Source organism: Apteryx mantelli, chromosome 2 (assembly GCF_036417845.1).
Source record: "Apteryx mantelli isolate bAptMan1 chromosome 2, bAptMan1.hap1, whole genome shotgun sequence".
NCBI lineage: Eukaryota > Metazoa > Chordata > Aves > Apterygiformes > Apterygidae > Apteryx > Apteryx mantelli.
The window spans coordinates 91,371,752-91,392,313 of record NC_089979.1 but is presented as its reverse complement, the minus strand read 5'-3'; the positions used below and the strand labels follow the sequence as shown (position 1 = coordinate 91,392,313).

The window sequence follows — 20,562 nt, the reverse complement described above, 5'->3', positions numbered from 1 at the left end:
GATCATAGTCACTGTTACAAGTAAAGCTGCAACTATTATTTCTTTTGCATTAGCAGTACACTGACACTTCATAATACATAAAAACAAAAATTACTCTTGAATTACAAAAGCTCACAATTTGAAAGCTGGCCATGCACTTTGTTTTCTACCATGATTTCTATCCGGATGCAGGTATGATGCAGGGTAGGAGGACGAGGAGGTATTCCAGCTTAGGATGCTTTGTCATCTTTTCCTTTTCCTCTCATGTTATTATAAACCTTCTTGTATTGGCAGCAGGTTTAAACATGATTTGACTGAACAAAGGGCAGTAGTTTGGGACTGTGAGGAGGTCCATGCAGCAGAGCAGCAGAGGACAATGCACCAAGATGACCACAGGAAAACATTTAGCTGGACAGAGAGCAATTTTAATCAGCCGAGGGGAGAACAAAGAGGATGAAGGTCAGAGCTGGATGAAAATTTGTGTAAGATCTTGAAGATGCATAAAAGTAATTTTGAGCAAAGGCATCATTAACAGAGGCAGGTAGAAAAGAGATAGTATGGAAGTAATTCAAGTTTAGCTGTTGCGTTCTAGATAAACTGGGAAGAGGCACCACAGAGACTGAAGCTCTACATATTGAATAACTAAGACAGAAGATCAACACATCACAGATTATCACTGGAGCCATCCAGACATATTTTTTTCTATTTGCAAACTGTACAGGATATTATGTCAGAATGTTCTCTTACATGGATGGAAAAGAAGCCAGAAGAAAGACAGTAATACAGGAGCTTCAAATACTTGATTTTTATTTAATATCCTGCTAAAAACAGCAAATGTAAAGCCAGAAAAAAGGTTTGTACCGCGTAGTAAGTCACTATAAAAAAAATTGCTTGAAAGTACTTAGGAATTAGCTTTCATAAGGACTTAAAATAAGCACATTTTGAAATGTGAATGACCAATCTAAAGGACAAAATTGCACTGCTGAACAAAACTATTAGTGGACACTTAGTAGTACTTAAAAGTACTACTTAGTACTTAGTAGTACTTAAAAGAACTACTGGGTGAGCTCCAAAATGTCATGGAATGACTGCTGTGACAGTCTGCTTCAAACAACTAGTACAGAAGAATTTATCCTTCTCATAGTGGGTTCAGTCCTGCAGCTCTTTGGTACAGTTTTATCACAGTGGTTCTTAAACAAATTTCAGCAATTCACATTGGTCGCAGCTAACTTAAATGCAATGGAAGAGAATACACCCTCATATGAGGAATCCAGTCAGCACCCTTTGCAGCTGCATTTCAGCCTCCCACCTCCTCTTGACTCCTAGCTGATGGCCAAGCTTTTCATTTTTTTTTCCCATCAACATCCAACATAGCTCCTGTTTACAGCAACAGTGTGAGTGACGGTCAGAGTTAACAGACTGACATGAAGGATAGGGATGGGTGAGGAAGCTGAGAGCTCCCATTTCCACACCAATGTTATGGAAGACTTTTTCTCCCCATCTATTTATATGCAATTCTTCTATCAAGATAAGCACTCAAAACACTTGTTCACCTCACCAAACTTCTTGAGTCCTCTTCCAATTTTTGTACAGGAAACAGAAATAGCATCCTATGGAGCATGCTTAGGTGAACTGAATCATCCAATGTCTCTACAGTGATTCTACAAAAAAACCCTAGGGGGAATAGGCCACTAGCTCACTTTTTTTGGCTCTGTACCCTTACCACTGCAAAGATGATGATTTAGATTTTTTGTGTATCAGCAAAAGTTTTCCACACAATTATAAATGAAAGCACTGTTTAATGTTCATTCTAACCCCACCATTAATTTAAGGGCCATAGTGCCCAAAAGTGACCCACTAATCCCATGATATTCTTCCATACTAGATTTTGCATTTGGATTCTTATTCAACTGAGAAGTGCAACAGAAAAAAATAGTGGTTGACAGTTTCAATCAGTCACAGACTAAATTACATGAAGTGTCACTGATGTCTCCACCATATCCAAAAGCACTTCAGATTTCTGTAACTTTGTAGCTGTCATCTTTCATTTAGCATTTTGGAATCTTATAAGCATACAGTATGCACAGATTGCATACATTGAAAAATATAGACTTTTGAGGAGTCTAAAATTCAAAGCAAGTGCGTCAAAGTCACCTTGAGCTCAGAAATAGAAACATGTAGGATGATTACATCTTCCCTCAGATTTTTGGAAAATAAAGGCAAAGTTTCAGCTGTTTTGCTTGCATCCAGATTTTTCTCTTTGCCAGCTCTCCAGTACACCATGAGGCAAGGCTGGATGAGCCACATCCAACAACACCCTTACTTGGTGTTGACCAAGACCACCAAGATCTATTTTCAAAGGCCACATAGCCCACATCCTGTATTTGCACGGTTGCTTGCAACATCTTTATACCCTCACATCTCATGTGCCTCAGGAAACCACACAACACACACGGCACAACCAGGTTTCCCATTCCCCGGGACAAACAAATGATTGCAACACAGCAAGGTCCTGACATACACAGTTGAGTTTCACACACTTTCCTGGGAGGACCCTGTAGACTACAGTCCACAAAGACCAGTATGGCCTCCACTTTCCTGGCTCACCTCTTCATCTTCTCCCACTCCACAAGTCTCCATCCTTGTTGAACATTGCGAGCACTCTGCATTCATTCATGATTGGCATCATTTTCTCCCTCAAGGCCTCCCCTGTCCTAAACAGAAACCAGCCAGCAGCAGCACTTTTACAAACACCATAGCCATTGTATATAGGAAGGGGGGGGGAGAGAAAAGGCTGATGGAAGTTGTGCTCATCAGAAGGCAAACACCTCCTTGCAACACACAGCAAGGAGAATGGCAACTTATGAGTTCACTCCCTCAGCTCACCCTGAGCTGCAGAGCTGTCAACTAGGGCACTCACTGCAGGCCATACCAATCCTTCTCTCCATTGACTTAGGTATTCAAAGACTTGGCATGCTATATTAGATGCAAGTGGTTACTGCGGAGAAGGATGAGTTAAAAGACAGAAGAGAACTCTCTGCATGACCATGAGTAACACTGCTCCCCCCACCGCTCCAGTAGCTCTTCCAAAAGCAGCAGACAGGCCACTGTTCAGGTCAATTTTAAAAGACAACAGATCCCAAAGTGCCCCTTTCAGGGGATCCTTTCAAAGCATCTTTACATTGACAATCCTGCTGGAGAAACCTCTTTCAAGTACACATCTCTCGGGGACTGGAAAATGATATAGACTCAAGAAATGGCTTCAGGCTTGAGAAAAATCTGAGGGATGCACCCCATCTCCCTGGAAATTGCTGAGTTCAAATACTCAGAGATGCCTGAGAAGGTGTAGTGATTTCAGTGAACAGGCAAGTCGAGGCAGGGAGGGAGAAAAAAAATACTTAGTGCAGACTACCATGTAAAAGCACAGGCACTGAAGAGGAAAACTAGGGAAAAAAAAAATCAGTTCTCCAGCAGTCTACTGGAGACTTTTACAGGTTTCTCACCTCCCTTTCATTACAGGTCCTTGGCAGATAATGACATGGCCAGGCAGTTTCCATCATGTAGGCTTATGTGGCAGAATCACGGCAGGTACCAGGTATAACCAGATAAGAAAGCTTGTGAAGTCTTACCAAAGGTGCTGCAAGTTGTTGTGGGATAGTTGATGCTCCCATCCCTTCTTGATCTAACACAGGTAACCAGCTATCCCCCAGTATGAACGACCCCTCCCACTAAGCAAACATGGATTGCTAACTTGACCCCTTCATCTTAGAGTAGGGGAATGCATTAGCCACCTTGCAAACCAAGGCATATTCACCTTTTCCTTTTGCAAGCACTGTAGACCTGGATTCCCCACTGGAGAAAAACATGGCTCACTGGAGGATGGCTCTGCCTTGCACGTCTCTTTTCTGAGCCAACCAAACCCCTCTTTTGTCCAGCAAGAGAGGGCATACATTTAAACACAAAGAAAACGCTAAAATATTTTCTTCCCTTTCTCATATTTTTTCCCCTCAGCATGTCAGTAGTACTAAGTATGCTCTCTTATATCTTATAACTTCGATCTTTTTTGTTCCTCTATAATCTCTTTGCAGTTAAATTACTTCTCCTTTGTTTGTCAGCTCCCTGCTTTGATGTCATTTGTATATTATTACAGAAGGACACACTGTCACATCTACCTCCAGAAAACAGTCCAGCCATAAAGGTCTAGAAGGAATAGCAAGTAAAGGAAAATGACTGGAAAAAAAATAAACAACTTGTAAGTGGCTTTTGTCAATGACATAAGGAAGAACAGAAGTACAATAAAACATCTTACAAAGAAATATAAAAGTACAGCTAAAACCTGCCTTTTGATTGCAGGTGTGGTGTTGAAGAACAAACAAGTCAGAGTAGAAAACAGTGTCAGTTTATGCAGCAGTGGTACAATACGACACAAGCACCATATGCATCACCCTGTATCCCATGAATGATATGCAGCTTAGCAAAGAGGAGGAACAGAAATCATCTCGCATGGTGAGCTGATTATGCTGTACCGCAGCATGCTTCACCGTCAAGAGAGGAGGGGACCCGTGTGCTCCTGAAGAGTCCCAAATGCAGAGACGGGAACGCAGCAAGAGGCTCCTAGCATGAATGACCTAGTAGAGAAGCTGTATTCCTAAAGTCACCATGATATATTTGAGTTTTTTAATTGTTTCCTTTTTGAATATAAAAGATCACATTTTAACATTTATTAGTTCGATCGCTACAGCCATATCAGTTTCTAGGGATATCATAGAACTACAGAGAAGCACATCTCTTTTACATAGGTGCTTCAGTGGGAGTTCATACTCCTTTGCTTTTTAAAGATATAAACCTGTATTTATATTGTACTAATCATAATATATATAAAGAAATGAAAGCACAAATTGAAACATGGCTCTCTCACTGTGCAAAAATATTTGCATACCTTCAGTGCTCTGTAAATAACTGAAACAGAGGTCATCTCAGCAGGTTCATCATGAATCACATTGCCAAGATACAGAGCTTACACCAACTAGGCTGCGCTATCTAGTCCATGGATAAATAAGGATTTCAATTTCCAGAGCTGTCAATCTTGCATGTTTTCCAACAGTGGATTCCACAAAATATTTCATAAAGATGCAACCTGAAGCTGAGTGAAAAATAACTCAAACCTCTTTCAGTGTTGTTGTAGAAAAGGGCTTCTATAGCAAACAAATTATACACCCTGTGCTAATGCACATTGCAGGTACAAAAGTCAATGTCCTGTAAAACATACGCACAGAACTTGCAGCAACAGAGACATCCAAGTCTCAAAAACAGTGCCCTTTTCTGCAAATTCTTTGACATTTTCAACAATCTAGACAGGGGAAAGCAACTCATGAGAGTTAGGGCAATTGAGAGACATCTGGGATACTTAAAGGCAGCATCCCAGGGACAGGAAGAAGAGCAAGTATGATGTTGGGGTGGGAGGGGTGAGCTTGGGGAGATGGGTGCAGAGAACCTTATTCTTAATTAGATATCCAAGGCTAAAAAGGAGATTAAAAGTTATAAATCAAAGACCATTTAGTTTCACACCAGGTATTAAGACCCAGCTTCTAGATGCCATTAATCTTAGGGACTTAACAACAGGCTTTAATGGGAAGAGGCTCATTCTCTGCAGTGAGAAACAAAGGATCTTTCCATTAGACACAGTGACCACAGCCCATTCCTTTCTGATCCTCCTTCACCTTATATTCAGTGTCAAGCACAGCACAATTCATCATTTTGGTACAAAGCTGTTTGCAGCTCAGTGGTCTGCAATTATATTATATACCAGAAATGGAGCTCCTGAAAGAGCATTAAGTTCCTTCATTCCAGCCTGAACTTGCTATTACTGCTTTGAAGCAATGCAGGTAAATTTTAAACATAAAATCAACAAATAATCATGAGCTTTTCATTTTTATGCTGCATTTGCTGCAACTCCCCAAGCTTGGTCACAAAGGCAAACCTCCCTGCACAGCGCACGAACGCCAAGGAAGACGCACAGGCAGAAAGGGCACAAGGAAGGAATCTCCCTCGTCGATGAGCTCAGAGAAACAGGCTGTTTGGGAAGCAGCTGACACAGCAATTTCTTTTTTTCTTCCTTTTTCCCTTGTAACTGTTCTTACTCTTATCATTCCCCATGTAAAAATCATACCCTTGCATCCCCTGCAAGAAAAAATGCTCTTTTGTCAGGACTTTCAGCACATTATTGCTTGAAATATTCATGTCACCTTGGTCTTCGCCATTTTGGGCTGTGTTGCCTAGAATTCTTTGAAGTCCCCATTTCAGCTGCTTTAGTCTTGCTTCTGCTACTGTTTTACCAAAATTCTTCTTTACCAAGAGCAAAAACTTTCTCTAATCTAATGAAAAGACCTTTTTATCCTCTCCCATCTTATTTGATTTGCAGACCCCTTGAAAACTTTCCTGGGGAAGTACAGCTACTGCTACAGCAAATTTAAAGAGTCTCTGCTGCTTTCATGGATCCATCCAGATCAAGTCCATGAATCACTGAATCAAAATCACAGACTTGGGTTCTTTTACTCTCAGTATCTGCTCCTTTCTAAGCTCCTGGAGTTGTGCTGTCCTCACTTCATGTTTTGTTAACTCTTAAAAACTTTCTCCAGTAGTTTTTCATCCTTACTTATGACTTCCTATTCAAGTCCCTCTTTTTTTTTTTATTAATTACTCATTTTTCACTAATCATCTTCTATTACTTTCTCTCCTCCAGCACCCATTATTGTTTTTCACCATTTCAACTGCTGTCATTATGCAACTCTATAGCCTTTATCTTTTCTCTTTTAACCTTCATAATATAACTCTAACATTTTGCCTCTCATGCAAATTCACAAACCCAGAAGTATCTCCAAATTTACCATTCTTTTCTCATTCTCTTTGAACTCTTTCCAGGCTTTGTCATTTCATCTCGCTTATCTCTCCCCTCAAAATCTACCCTCTCCGCACAGAAATGTGTGTCACTAGGACTAATGTAGTGAGAAAAGGTATTCTAGTAATTCCTCTCTCTTTGGCAGGCAGTACAGTCTGTACAGAGAACACAATCAGACAGAGAACACAGTCAGAAAAAAAGTGAGATTTTGGACTAGGAACTGAACTCTCAGGGAAACAGCTTGAACACATTAAGACTAATTTAATTGTAATTTATCAAATGCCAAAATAAGCTAAAACACATTCATTTTACATTGAGGGAAAAGTCTGAGTGCAGCACAGGACCTCAAATTACATAACAGCTTGGCATTTTTTTTTTTTAATGTGTCTACCAGGTTTCTCTGCTGGGACTATACCCTGCAACCTTGCTATTTATAAAACACTCAGTGCATACGAATGGCCCTAGTGGGCCAGCCTGGGTGTTCGGCCTGAACGAAGGACCCCACTGTCTCAAACTAAATATCCATTCTGACCCAGTCGCCTGTCTCCAGGAGCAGCCAAAAACAGAGTCCTTGGGAACTGGGGAAAAAAAAACAGAGTAATTGCACAGAAATATACTTTTCTTCTCACCCCAAAAACACATGCCTCACAACTTTTCTACATTTTGCAGCAAATAGCTTCCTAACCTAGATGTAGTATCTTTGTATTTGTCAGCTCTGATTTTTATTTTTCTTTTTTAACTTTGCTCCGCAGCTTTTTATAACCAGGCAGCATGCACAACATCCCGTAGCAAGCAATTCCAGAGCTGACTTACATTTTGGGCAAAGAGCAATTTTCTTTCCTTGCTTTCAAGTTGCTACCTGCCTGCTTTACCCAATAGTTCTTCTGTTACAAATATAAGGTGGTACTAAACAGTAATTTCCGATTCATGCTCCTCACGCACCTCATGATTTTGTAGACTTCTAGCATTATCATCTGGCTACTGTCTCTTTTCCAACCTAGAAAAAGATAGTTCTTAGCTAGTTGTTCTTTGCATGGAAGCTGTTCTGTGCCTTGATCATTCTTGCTGCCCTTCTCTGAGCCTTCTCCACTTCTACTCTACTTTTTTCTGAGAAAGGGAAACCAGAACTGCACACTGTATTCAAGACACAAACACACCATCAATTTAGAGAGTGGAATAATGACATTTTCACCTCTATCTTTTCACAGCTATTTCTGACATAAATTTGCTTTTTGACTGCTATTAAGCACTGAGATGATTTTTTTCATGAAATTACTGCTTCTAATCCCAAGACCTCATTCTTGCCTGGCAAGGGCCAGCTCAAAACATTTTGCAAGTATTGACCCTGAATGTCTCCCACCATTTTAATGGCCACTTAGCCTGGTAAGGTTCTTCAGCAGTTTTCCACTCTGCCCTTTCTTCTTTTACCCTGAATAACTTAATACCAGAAAAAAAACCATTACCACCCTTCACTCTCTGTTCCAAACCATTTATGACTGTAATGATCCCCGTGGGCACCCACAGAGATCTCTGTGGAAATCCACAGGTGCTTTCTAACCGCTATGAGAACTGACCACACGCTATTAAACCTGTTGGCTCCGTCATCCTCATAATCTCCCTTCAAGCAGTTGTAGGCTAGTATTAGCTTGTCTCTAAGCCCCCTCTTCATCAGGGTTCACTTTACAGAAGTCAATTCTTTCACAGTATTTGTGTCACACTTATCCAGTGACCCTTCTAACATCCACTAATCTAATCTTTTTACTTTTTTTAATTAATCCACTCAATTTAAGCATGAGATTTACTGGTTTGTAGGTTCTCAGATCCCCCATGAATACTTTCTAATATTTAACATCAAATTAGACAACTTCAAATCTTCAGCTGCTGAGACCCTGTTAAGCAAGAGGCTGTACACCACAGTCTGTAGCTGGTCTACTTCATCCTTTAGTTCCTTAAAGCCTTGGGTGAGTTGCATCTAGTCCTATTAACTTGGGAACATTCAATTTGCTCCATAAACTCTCCTACAAATGCCGTCAGTGGACAAAGACAACCTGAGAAGCCTCCCATAAGACAGGTTCCAAAACAAGATCCAGCCCAAGCATTTCAAGGGTGAGCAGAGACACGTAAAAAACTTAAATATTTAGTTTTCTCCTGTAGTTTTATCTTAGATCACTTCTTCTATAATGTGATCAGACATAAGCCCCACAGACTCTTCAGCAGGCCTCCTGCTATCTTCTGCTTGAAAAAAGCATCTATTAATTTTATGTTTAGCCTGATAGGGGTTTTTTGTTTCTATTTTCCTTCTTTGGATATAGCCTCAGCTTTTGTAAGAGTGTCTTCTTGCTTTTACTAGTCCCCTGTACCTTGTCATTTAGCTATACTGGCTTCCTTTTCCTAAGTCTTTTATAGGCTTTCAGCATTTGTGTGGAGCCTCCAAAATAGCATCCTGAAACAGCATCTCTGCCACCTGCAAACATTTTACTCTTACAGTTGTCCTTTCAGCTTTTCTTTAAACAAGCATCCTCACTTTTACACAGTTTCCCTTTTTGAAGTAGAGCATAATTTGAGAGAGCGAAGAAGAAAGAATGGCAGCTTCCATTTTTCTTGCCTTCCTCCCATTCCCAGGGAGGAGAGAGAGGCAGAATACCTGTAAAGACCTAAAAAGCTGTCTCACTACCTTTTTTCCAGATAGCATCTTACAATCTGTCCATGACACCGCTGCCTACCCACTGAACAAAATACAGTCTCTTACCTACCTGTTAGTCACCATCACTCTGTAATCGTCTACTGCCTCTGATCTGTGCTTGCGCAGAGCCTAGCACAGGTGGGTACCAGCTCTATCACATCAGCTCCTAGGTCATAAGGAAACAAAGAAATAGTAAGTATTGAAAAGACAGCTCATCGCCAGTTCTCAGACACTTACAGAAGTCATAAAACATCTGTATTTCAAGACAATAAATCAGAAGTGTAAGGCATTCAACTACCCTGTAATGAACCAAACAGAAAAAGAGTCAGGAAAAAAAAATCATCCTTTAAAATAACTGGCAGATTGGGTGGTGACGAGAATCAAAAAAGGGGTCAAAGAATTAATAAAATCCATGAGACATGAATTTGAGAAAAACTCTCAACATTTCCCTTGGTGCCCTAAGCACTGTTCAAATTAAACAGGCCTCAAATACAGGATGAAATGTGGGCCTGAGTGAAATCCATGACAAAATTCAGGCAGGCAGAACTTCAGCATTCACTCACCTTCCCACAAACTGGAAAAAGTTCAAGAGAAAAATGCTGTTACTGTCTAAGGTCTCAAAACAATACCAAAAAAATAAAAACATAAAAAAATAGATGAATCATTAAGAACACTTCAAGGTGTTAACCCATTGTAAGAACCAAAAATAAAATCAATATAAACATCCAAAAAATTATCTTTTTTTCATTATTGAAACAGAAAATGTACTGCTGATCAATCAATTGCTGTCTTACTTGAAACAGCAAGACAAGAATCATACAGCAGCAAAATGCACTTCAACAAAAAGGTATTTCACAAGTGAAAGACAGTAAGAGTCTACCTAATTCAAGGGTTCATGTCTTTGATTCAGAAAGGCTTTGGCACGGAACCAAGTTACTAACAAGGACCAGTTCACCCTTGAACCTAATCAAAGGCATGAGGCTGTCAGGAGTCACTGTTTACTCACTTAAATAGAGTGACTAAACTAGGTGACTGAAAGCGCTCACATTTTTTTCCAATGCTTTTCTGACCTGTGAAAGTCTCAAGAAACTCACTGAATACCTAAGCAGTACTGCATAAAAACTCTCTGTACCAAGGAAACTTCTCATATGCAGGAAGGACTCTCCAGGCAAGCTAAGGAAGAGCCAGGGACCTACGTTAACCATGCCACATTTTCTCACCAACACCCTGCTCGCTATCACCAAGTACTTGAGATTTTTATCATTTACTTATTTCCTTCTAAACTACAAATTCATATCCTATGCACACACACACACACACACACACCCTTCCACCAAACCTGGCCATGTCAAACTGCTGCAGAAGCTGCCAAGAGCAGATTTAGATGGTGTCTTTACAGCACGGGGATCAACTGAAGCTAAAAGGAGGGAAGGTCATCTTGAATTGCAGCATCTAGGTGGTAGCTGAAGCTTAGTATTGTTGAGAAGCCAACGCATCACCCTCTCTTTGCCTCCCACTTTTCAGAAAGGCAAGGGCAAATTTAAACCTTGGGAGAGGAGAGTTCTGCTTTTTTTATATTACTATGCACTAGGAAATAATCGAATGCCTCAGTCAGCAGTACCCAACTACCTGCCACCTGCATGCACTGATGACAAAGTACTGAGAGCCCTTCAGTGTGTCGAGTAATTAATTATAACCGTTACTCATAAAGCTGTGCAGGCAACTACAAGCATCATGTCTCTAAGATAAAGTAATCCAGCGATCTATGCATACGCTCACTACACCAGAATGAGAAGTTGAATTTTTAGGCTTCAAAACATTACACAGAAGGCTATACACCTCAATTTTTTTTAAATAAACTTGGCAATATCAGTGCTTTCTACATGCACGTCAACCCTCCCACTGTCCCCTCACCACTCATTTCATGATTTGGATTTCTACATAAAAGTTTCAACTTTTATTCTAGCAACGAGTTTAATCTAATCTTAACAATTACATAAACAAAACTTGAAAGCAAACTCTGAATTCACCTTAGTGATTTAGGGAGAACACACACAGAGAAACCAAAAGTAAAGTAAAGTCTGGATTTCTACAAGTTCATGTCTTGCCTCCCTTACAGCTCTTAACGCAGTACATCTGCTTTCCCAGGACTGCCAGCGCTCACAGCTTGCTCCACAGACATTGTAACTCGAGTTAAAGCATCTTGCCAAAGTGATTTTGTTGATGATATTGGCCTAGAGTTAATAGCTTCAGAGTATTAGGGAGAAGGGGGTGTTTTGCCCACTTCAGTGCTCCCACTCTTTACCATAGCACAGGAGAAGAACTGAGCACACAAAAGCAAACTTTATGTACTAATGAATCAGACACTTTTTGGTTTTGTTGCTATCTGGCAGCAAGAGAGAAAATCATGTCAGACCTGAATGAGTACTGAAATGGAGAAGGAAAAAACAAAACAACAACAACAACGAGAAACATCCTCCCTATTTTTCTCCTCCTCCAAAACACGCCCACATTATGCAAATATATCCCACTTGCAGGGATGAATCAAGGATGAATGGCTAGAACAGCTGCTGTATACAACCTTCTGCTCCTACAAAAACTAACATTTCTCCTTATAACAGGTGCTAGCTAATATTACTGACAGAAACAGATTCTGTTTCTTTCTCTTTCCATGTTGAAGAGGTCCTCAGATAAGGAAGGAGATCTCATCAGATGCAGCATATTTGCTGAACTAAAGAAGTCAAGTGGAAAGATGGCAATGATTAAAGCTAAAGTCTAGCCACAAGGAACATGAAAGAAATAGGAACGCCCTTCTTACCATGCTGCATTTTGTTTATATGCCATTTCAAACCACAATATGCTTTTGAGCAAAATAAAAACAAAATACATCTAAGAATTTTTAGGAGAAAAAAAAAAACACAGAGAGAATGAAAATCAACAGTGTTCTCCTTCATGTCCCAGGAGCCACCTTTGGAAACTTGCCAGAACCCATCGACACACTCACAACTCCCAAACAGGCAAAGACCCTTAGGACACAAGTTTCCAAACAGAAGGCCAAAGTATGGAGTGGTAAAAACCACTTCCCTATTCATGCTCAGGGCTGTGAAATGTCCAGGTTTTCACAGATGTGTCTTCTGGTTCAACTCAGAAATCACACCTGGATAAAACAGGAGTACTTCCAAGTACCCAATCATTTGAAATGCTCTTGCCTTGTTGCTCCAGGCATTAAGAAACTCAGATATCCACACACACATATACATGCTCTCACAGGCAAATCACACAGGCAATAGATCTGACTCATCCAGACTTTGTCAGACTTATGGCACATACAGAGTAAATTCAACATAAACGGAACATATCAGACTCACTGCTCATATGAAAAGCATCTCTGCAGGAAAAAAAAAAAAGTGAGTCCCATTAAGCAAACTTGCTGTGTATACTATGCCAGTTCCCAGGAATAAGAGCACTGGTCATATTCTTTATGCTGATGTGTATGTATAGTACTGGTCATGGTTCCCTTCTTCCAGTTCTGCTGGAATGGAAGGGCTTGATAAGGAAAATCAGATTCCTCAATTATCCACAGCTTTAACTCCAGTTACAGTACCTCTTTATTCTCTATTAAGCCAAAATAAGAACAAATGTAGAGATTGGAGTTCCAGGGCAGGAAATGTATTGCTGACAAGGAAAGCACAGATCAAAATATGTGAAGTCACCAGTCAGCCAGAGTTCTCTGGTTGGAAATTATAAAACTGAATGACATAACATTTACTTGGTTTTGCAGGGATATGACTAATAATAGTATGTTAAAAGCTGCTGAACTTGCCCAGCCTACTCATACTCTGTCTAAGTCAAAGTGTCAAGACATGTTAGTGTAAATTTAACCTTTTCACTAATCACCACCGAGCTCTAGTTCAAAAGCACTGCATAACTCTTGCCGAAAACCACCACCACAATTGCCAGAATAGTACATTTTAAAGAATTATGCGTTATTAAGAACACTGACAAAGTGAACAGAATTATCCTTTTTAAAATAATAGAGGTGGAGAAAAATGGAAATAAAGGAGAAATTATTGTGTTCTTGCTCACACTGAAGTAATATTTTTCATGATAACTTCAAGGTAGGGGGGAAAAGGTGGTCTTTAACTTCCTGCAAATTACACAACTGAATTTTTTTTTTAATTGATCAGTTTTGATACAACTTTGATCTCTGAGTTTGAGAGCAAAACTTTCTCTGAAAAGTATTTATTCTTCTTAGAGTGACAAAATTTGTCATTGTGGCTTTCTGACTAACTGCATACTGCAGGAAGGAAACTGTATAACCATCTTAAGGAATCTCCATTCTTCTCCAAAATGCAGTACTATGCTGCTTCTATCTCTTCCACCATTTCCACCTGTACAAAAAAAGCATCCTCAACATTATTGCATCCGCTCTGATAAGAGAAGCTGCCCATGGAATATGAAGTTACTTCTCTTCTCGAATGCTACCAAGTTTTCATCTCCTGTCTAACTGATCCCAGAACCTAAGCCTCATACTCAAAGCTAATGTTAGCATGTAAATCTTATGTGGTGTTCAGTGAGATTTAAGTTCTTCAGAATCTATGCCAATTTAGGAAAAACAAACAAACCAGAAAACCCTATAATATACACGTTAGTCTGCACAAAACCCAAAAGAGTCACTCTCTTTCTTTCATTAACCAGAACACTGCTACTTTATTTTCCAAAGAGGACAAGTAAGCTAAGAAAGGTCAAAACAAAAGTGAGGACATCATATGAGACAAATGCTAGCCAAAAGCATTTTTAGATATGTAACAACATATTAATATATTAAGTTTTATGTGATAGTTTGATTCATTAATTTTTGCAAAAGATTTTTAAAATATTCAAATGAAACTTAGATCACTGACACCTTTCAGAAGAAAAAAAAAAACAGGAAAATATCTACCTAGGTTTTGTTTTTTTTTTAAACCAACTATTCTGAAAGACATTTTTTTACTGCAGGATACCAGCTGATATATTTCCTGTAGTATGCTTAATTCAGACACATCTCTTTACTAGTGGACCAAGGAGGATGTTTGGTGTTATAAAACCTGGATTGTATTCCTGGCTAAACAAGTGATTTGTAGTGCAGCCTTACTTTGTCCCTCTTTCACCATTATCAAATGGGAAGACAATACACAGCTGTTTCAGAACTGAAGTTTTAATATATCCCAGTTTACTTCAATAAGACGCAAGTTTTAAAATATCTCAGTGAGCCGCACTGTGAAAACTGCAGTTCCAGTTAAGGGTGAACTCCCGAGTATAGCGACAACTTCTGGAAAAGCAACTTTATGGTCGCTTTTTCTCAATCAGAGCCCAGCTGCCTTCTGGAGAAACAGGACTGAACAGATTCACATAAGTACTGCAGATGCCAAAAAATAATGAAAAGACTAATCCTGAATATTGCAGCTGCTGCTAATGTGCACTGCCTAACAATGCAGAAAGTATTACAGCCACTATTATCTTCAGCATGTACTTCTACACAGAAAAAAAGAAAAATGATATGTAGTCTGGGAGAACTGAAGATTATAGTCTGAAGAAGAAAATAACTCAGTGCATATAGCTTGAGGTTACAAGGAAAGCATCTGCTAATATGCAGCGGGCTCCCATAATTGTGCAGCTGAAGTAATAATACCCCAGCAAAATGCCATTAAAATGTTCAGTGTTTAACAACTGTGCCAATTTTCATGCACATCAGTTCATTCCACAAGTTGGCTGATCCACTTTGGTAATCTAAATGCTCCAAAATGATTAAAGAAAAAAAAAAAAAACACCATATCCACTACACTTTAAAGACAGGAGGCCAAATTAAATCCTGGGTAAGCCTATTAATTTTAACGGTGATATATCAGGGAAAAATTGGATTCCAAGTCTGATTTTGGAAACGGGGAGAGGAGATTTAAATAATATTAGGGATTTTTTGGTGGGACACACATCAGCAAGTTTCAGACAATTTAAGTCCCCACCCCAAATATATTGGAATCACATATGCTAGAAAAATAAGAGAGAAAATTAATAAGAGGATTTTTTAATCTACAGTGCTTTCACATTCTTCCTCTTAATTTTTTGGCTTCGATTGTTCTCTTTCAATGACGGATGCTCTCTCTCCATTCATCTCAGCACACATGACAGAAAGACAGAATCTATCACCAGAGCCACAACACACAGCACAGTCCCCCTGGTACTGCAAATCACAAGCGGACAGGTGCCACCCCCTATCCCCACCAATCTGCGTAGCTCTCCTCCTCTGCATTCTGCATGAAGTTGAACGTTGTTTTGTTTTCCAAGGTGGCTGGGGAGATAGCAAGACAACCACAAGGTGGCTGTGATCTGGACATATTCCACCACCTCTCTGAAATATTCTTACTCCGGGCCAAATACTTTCCCCATCCACAGTGAAGGCCCCCGATGCTTTGGCAGTCCTCTACAAGCCCGTCCCCTCCCTCTGCCACCCAACCCGCATGCACGTTCCCACATCCCAGAGCACTTGCAGTGCTGAAGCAATTGCGAATGTCTCAGGCAAAGCAAAGACACTTCAGTCCCAGGCATCATCCCAGCGAGGGCACGCAAGATAAGAGCTGCCAAGCTCCTTCTCAGCTCTCAACAGACTGCAACAGAGCACTATTTTTTGTTTTGTTTAGTACTAAGAAAATTAGGGGAGGAGAAGAGTTAAAACGGATGACTAGGATCGCTGTCAAGAATTTCATTGCACACCTCAGTTTATCATAAGCTGTTATTAAAAGCAAATGTCTATCCTCTGCATTGCACCAGGTTTAAATGACAGAGCAGGAAGCAGACCCCAGGCCCCATTACTCTGCATCATGCTCACTGTTAAACCTCCCTTCATAGCCCTCCCCTGCTCAGGATCTCCAGCCTTTGCAGAATGTATCCTTACTTCCAAAGGGCAAACTACATTCTCCTTATTTTATGCTGCCTCCATAGCTTTGTTGGGTTGCTTTTGTTTGATTACTTTTGAAAGTTAAACCACTCACTAGAAAAAAGCTGCCACAGAAGAACATGGTTTGCCTCAGTTTGCATTTGCCACACTGACGTCATACATATTCACCCAAGGTATACATATTCACCCAAGAATACCTGGACCTGATTTTGCTCCTGTATTTCAGATTTGCTTCAGATACCTGTTGTGTGTAAAAATGTAACTGCACTATACACATTAAAAGAGAGCGAGAGGCTTTGAGAGTTGCTGTTGGGGATGACCTGGGGTTTTAGCACTAAAGAATTTGTGGGAATTTAAGCAGGAAAGTATGTAAAAATATTAAGCACATTATCCTGAGGGCTCTACTGGATGAAATGCAATGTTACTTCAGTATCTGGCATTTGCTCTCAGTATCTTTGACAATTCACCATATAATACTTACAATTTAGATGTTAATTCACCATTAATAGTACAAATCAGTAACACATACAGAACTAAAGGCAGCAAACTGCCTGACAGACAGGAAACTCCTATTATAAATGCCTTTAGCAACATTCAGCTAACTGAGTTGCGACACAAAAGATTTTGCTTACCAGGACAGGATGGGAGGAGATATGCCCTGTATGCAAGCACTTCTGTGATTCCGCTCTTTCCAATCACTTGTAATTATGTATGAAGGAGAAGACATCTGATTTAGTGCATCTGCACTAGAGCATGTCCCTGAAACTTTACTAGAACAAGTATGGGGATAAATAGCATAAACAAGGAGAAGAGAGAAGAAGCACCCAGACCTGATATGGAAATCCTAATGTTAGAACTGATCCTCCCTTCAGAAATATAAATAAGACTGTAAGAAAAGCTGCCATGTTCTAAAATCTCATCCTCCTTCAAAGGCAGGAGAGCTTGACATGATGCCACACAGAGAAAAGATGCGCACTGCAGATAATTCTGCAAGATATTCAAGCTGTGTGTGAGAAGAGAGTTCAAACCTCTACCAGTGGCTAAATACATGCACTGAGCCTACAGGTAGTTGCCCATGCTACCTTTGCCAGTGCTTTACCCATCCCATATCTTAACATAGTCTCTAACTTTCTACCACAAGGATTGATCTTTTTCAGAACAAATGAATTTTGCTCTCCATTCCCTTGTGCTTGAGGCAGCATTGACACATAGTGACTGTAAACGAAAATTAGACCATGCAGGAGGGTATACTAAATGATTCCAGGAAAAAACAATGTTAAAATGGTATTTAAACACAATATTAACAAAGTAACAGTGTAAAAAATACATATAGTTTTGAAAATAATAAGTCTTTTACGATCTTTATCTCAGATTAGATAAAACAAAAATGTGAATGTATTAGGAAATGGGAAAAAAAAACATTTAAACTCCCAGACTATTTTAAGTTTCTGCTTTATTTATACTATGCACTAAATGTGCATATAAATATTGCTTGCGGCTCCAGATCAGATGCAATTGCATTTTAAGAAGACTTTGGGTCCCCCCCCAATGCTTTTTCACATTGATTCTCTTGTGAAAAAGATGACTGATGGTGATGCTCCTGCCTTCACAAAGATTAAAAATTTCTGATAGATAATTCACATATTTGGGGCTTTTCTGCTCTATCTTAATCAATTTAAAATGATTCAACTGTTGGAACTAGTCTCAGAATTATACTATCCTGTCAATAACAAAACACCCCAAAATCATTTTTTTATGCTTTTGGGATATTTTTAAAAGTGTAAAATATTTGGCTTTTCCAAGATTTTCAGTGAATAGGAAAATCTTCTCTTCCAAAAAAAATTTCTAACCAACATTTGTGTTGTTTTTTCCATTCCCTTTTTCTCTTCTTCTTTCCCTTTTAAGCTTCCTTCTTATCCCACATTCCTTTCTCAGTGCTGGAAAGGAAACCAAAACCAGTCTACTACCGTCAGCACTAATTGCCAATCAATAAAACACAAAAGACGACAACATCAGAAGATGCCTTTTGCCTTTGTTTGCATCTATATGTTTCTAGGTGAAGAATTAACTTAAGATGGTTACTCCAGTGAGTCGGTTACTCCAGTGAGTCCAGATACCATTCAATGTATTAACTGGGTTGCAGCTAGAGGATGCGTCTCTCAGACCAAACACACCCCCAGTTACTCAAAATCAGATTCTGAATACGTAAATATTATGCTAAAATATGTTCTTCTGCACAGTAACTTTAAGCTATCTCACAGTGCCTCCTCATTCCTTGAAATACTCTCATAAGGACACTGCTCGGGATCAGCAACAATTTGGAAGAAAATTTCCTCTACCAACTTTCAAAAAGAAATGTTTCATACTGTTTTGCAAATTGCTACAACTGAGATAAAACTGACAGGTTTGTCTTTTCCCTTGTCAGACCATGTTCCTCCCCAGAATACCTGTAGGCCTTGTGTTTTGTGTTTCAAGTCTGAAGCTAGGTAGAGAAAAGAGCTGATGGGGCAGCCGGCATGGTTTGGGACACAAAGCTAGGCAGTTCTGGAGTCAGAGACCAAATAGAGCAGGGTTAATAAATATGAGCATTCTATTTTTACTTCATTATGCAGATCTTTCTATGGAGGACTGATCGTAAATCTCCAAGCAGTTAGAATGGACTTTATACACACAAAACAAAACAAAAGGTTAGTAATTACTTAGCCTCCTATCAACTAAATGGCAGAGCCTTCATTTCAAAAAAAAAAAAACAAACAAAAAAAAACAATAAACACTTCTTGTATACTGGTGTTTGTTGTACAGGTTGCCTTCCTTTTCACAGAGTACAAAGATCATCTATTTTTATGCTGGGTACTCAAAAAAATGCCTTATTTTCATATATACCATAAATGTGAAAGAACATCAGAGCCTCAAAATACAAAAGCAGCCCACATCTGAGGCGTTAAGATAGAGGAGTGAAGAAAAATATCTTGATTCAGTAACAGAAACATTGGAGAAAATAAACAAAAACTAACATTGAAATAGAAAGGGTATGACAAGTCATCAAGTGCCAGGGTAATCAACTTGTCATCAAGTATCTTGCTCCTGTCTACACAGCTTTACAAACTTAAAACAGCAGTAAGAGACAATGCTCTTTGCCATATCCTAACAACTTCCCAATTTACGGCTCATTTCTGCATCTCATGAAGCATCTGTAAAAGAGAAGAGTCATCACAGACAACTGGTTACTTCAAATTTTGATGGGTAAGCCATAAGCGTTATGGATTCTGGTTGTTTTTGAATAAGGCAGTAATTATCACAATTTCTAAGAGAGCACATCTTTCTGGGACATGAGACATTTCTTACCATTATAAGGTTAACTGCTTTGCTTGCAATTCATAAATAAAACCATCTTATAATAAAAACAAAAGTTATAGTAATAAATGAAAACTAAAGTTACAATCAACACAGTATTATCTCTATAGACCTGAAAGCCTACTGAGTGACGCCTTTAGAAATGTCGAAAGTCCTCTTTTTGACAATAGTACAGCAAAAAAAAGCTCCTTTTTCAAGAGTGTCTTCTACATAACGAGATGCAAACAGCCAATAAAAGCAACTATTCATACCAAACAGCACCCCATCCAGATTCCTCAAAGTGGGTAGGGGAAATCTTGTGAGGAAACTGTATAAAAAACCCCAAACCCATCTAGCGCTGTTAACTAGATGACCAAGCAGAAACACTCACGCGCCTTTAGGCACCATCCTGCCTGGACGTCCTGGCAGGAGCTGAGGAAACTCAAGGCCTCAGCCTGCGTGGACAGAGCCCAGCACACTGCCAGCAGCCCTGGCTCGCACGCACCACCAGGGCAGCCTGGGCCCTGCCAGCCAAGGCACAGCCTCACCTCCAAGCGCTCCCAAGCTCCCCACGCTGCCGGCACTGCCCACGCACAGCACTGCTTTTTTCAAGCACCTCCTCCCGTGCCCAGCACCAAGACACTGGGACCACTGCCCGTCCCCACCACAGCCCACCCCACACCACCACTGTGACACGCTGCACCCCCACCCCTCGCCTCATAGCGGGTTGCCAGA

The 20,562-nt window shown here is 39.8% G+C and overlaps 1 protein-coding gene across 6 annotated transcripts in view; it reads right to left on the bottom strand.

Annotated features, from left to right (window-relative positions):
- The window catches only part of SEMA5A (semaphorin 5A), a 326,582-nt gene that overhangs the window by 237,637 nt on the left and 68,383 nt on the right, over positions 1-20,562 (bottom strand). For 5 of the 6 annotated variants that reach the window (XM_067291026.1, XM_067291025.1, XM_067291022.1 and 2 more), the window contains exon 2: positions 9,631-9,726. The exons of the other annotated variant lie outside the window; for it this stretch is intronic. The gene's annotated coding sequence lies outside the window, so the exon portion shown is untranslated. The remainder of the gene's footprint in view (positions 1-9,630; positions 9,727-20,562) is intronic. 6 annotated transcript variants of the gene reach the window in all.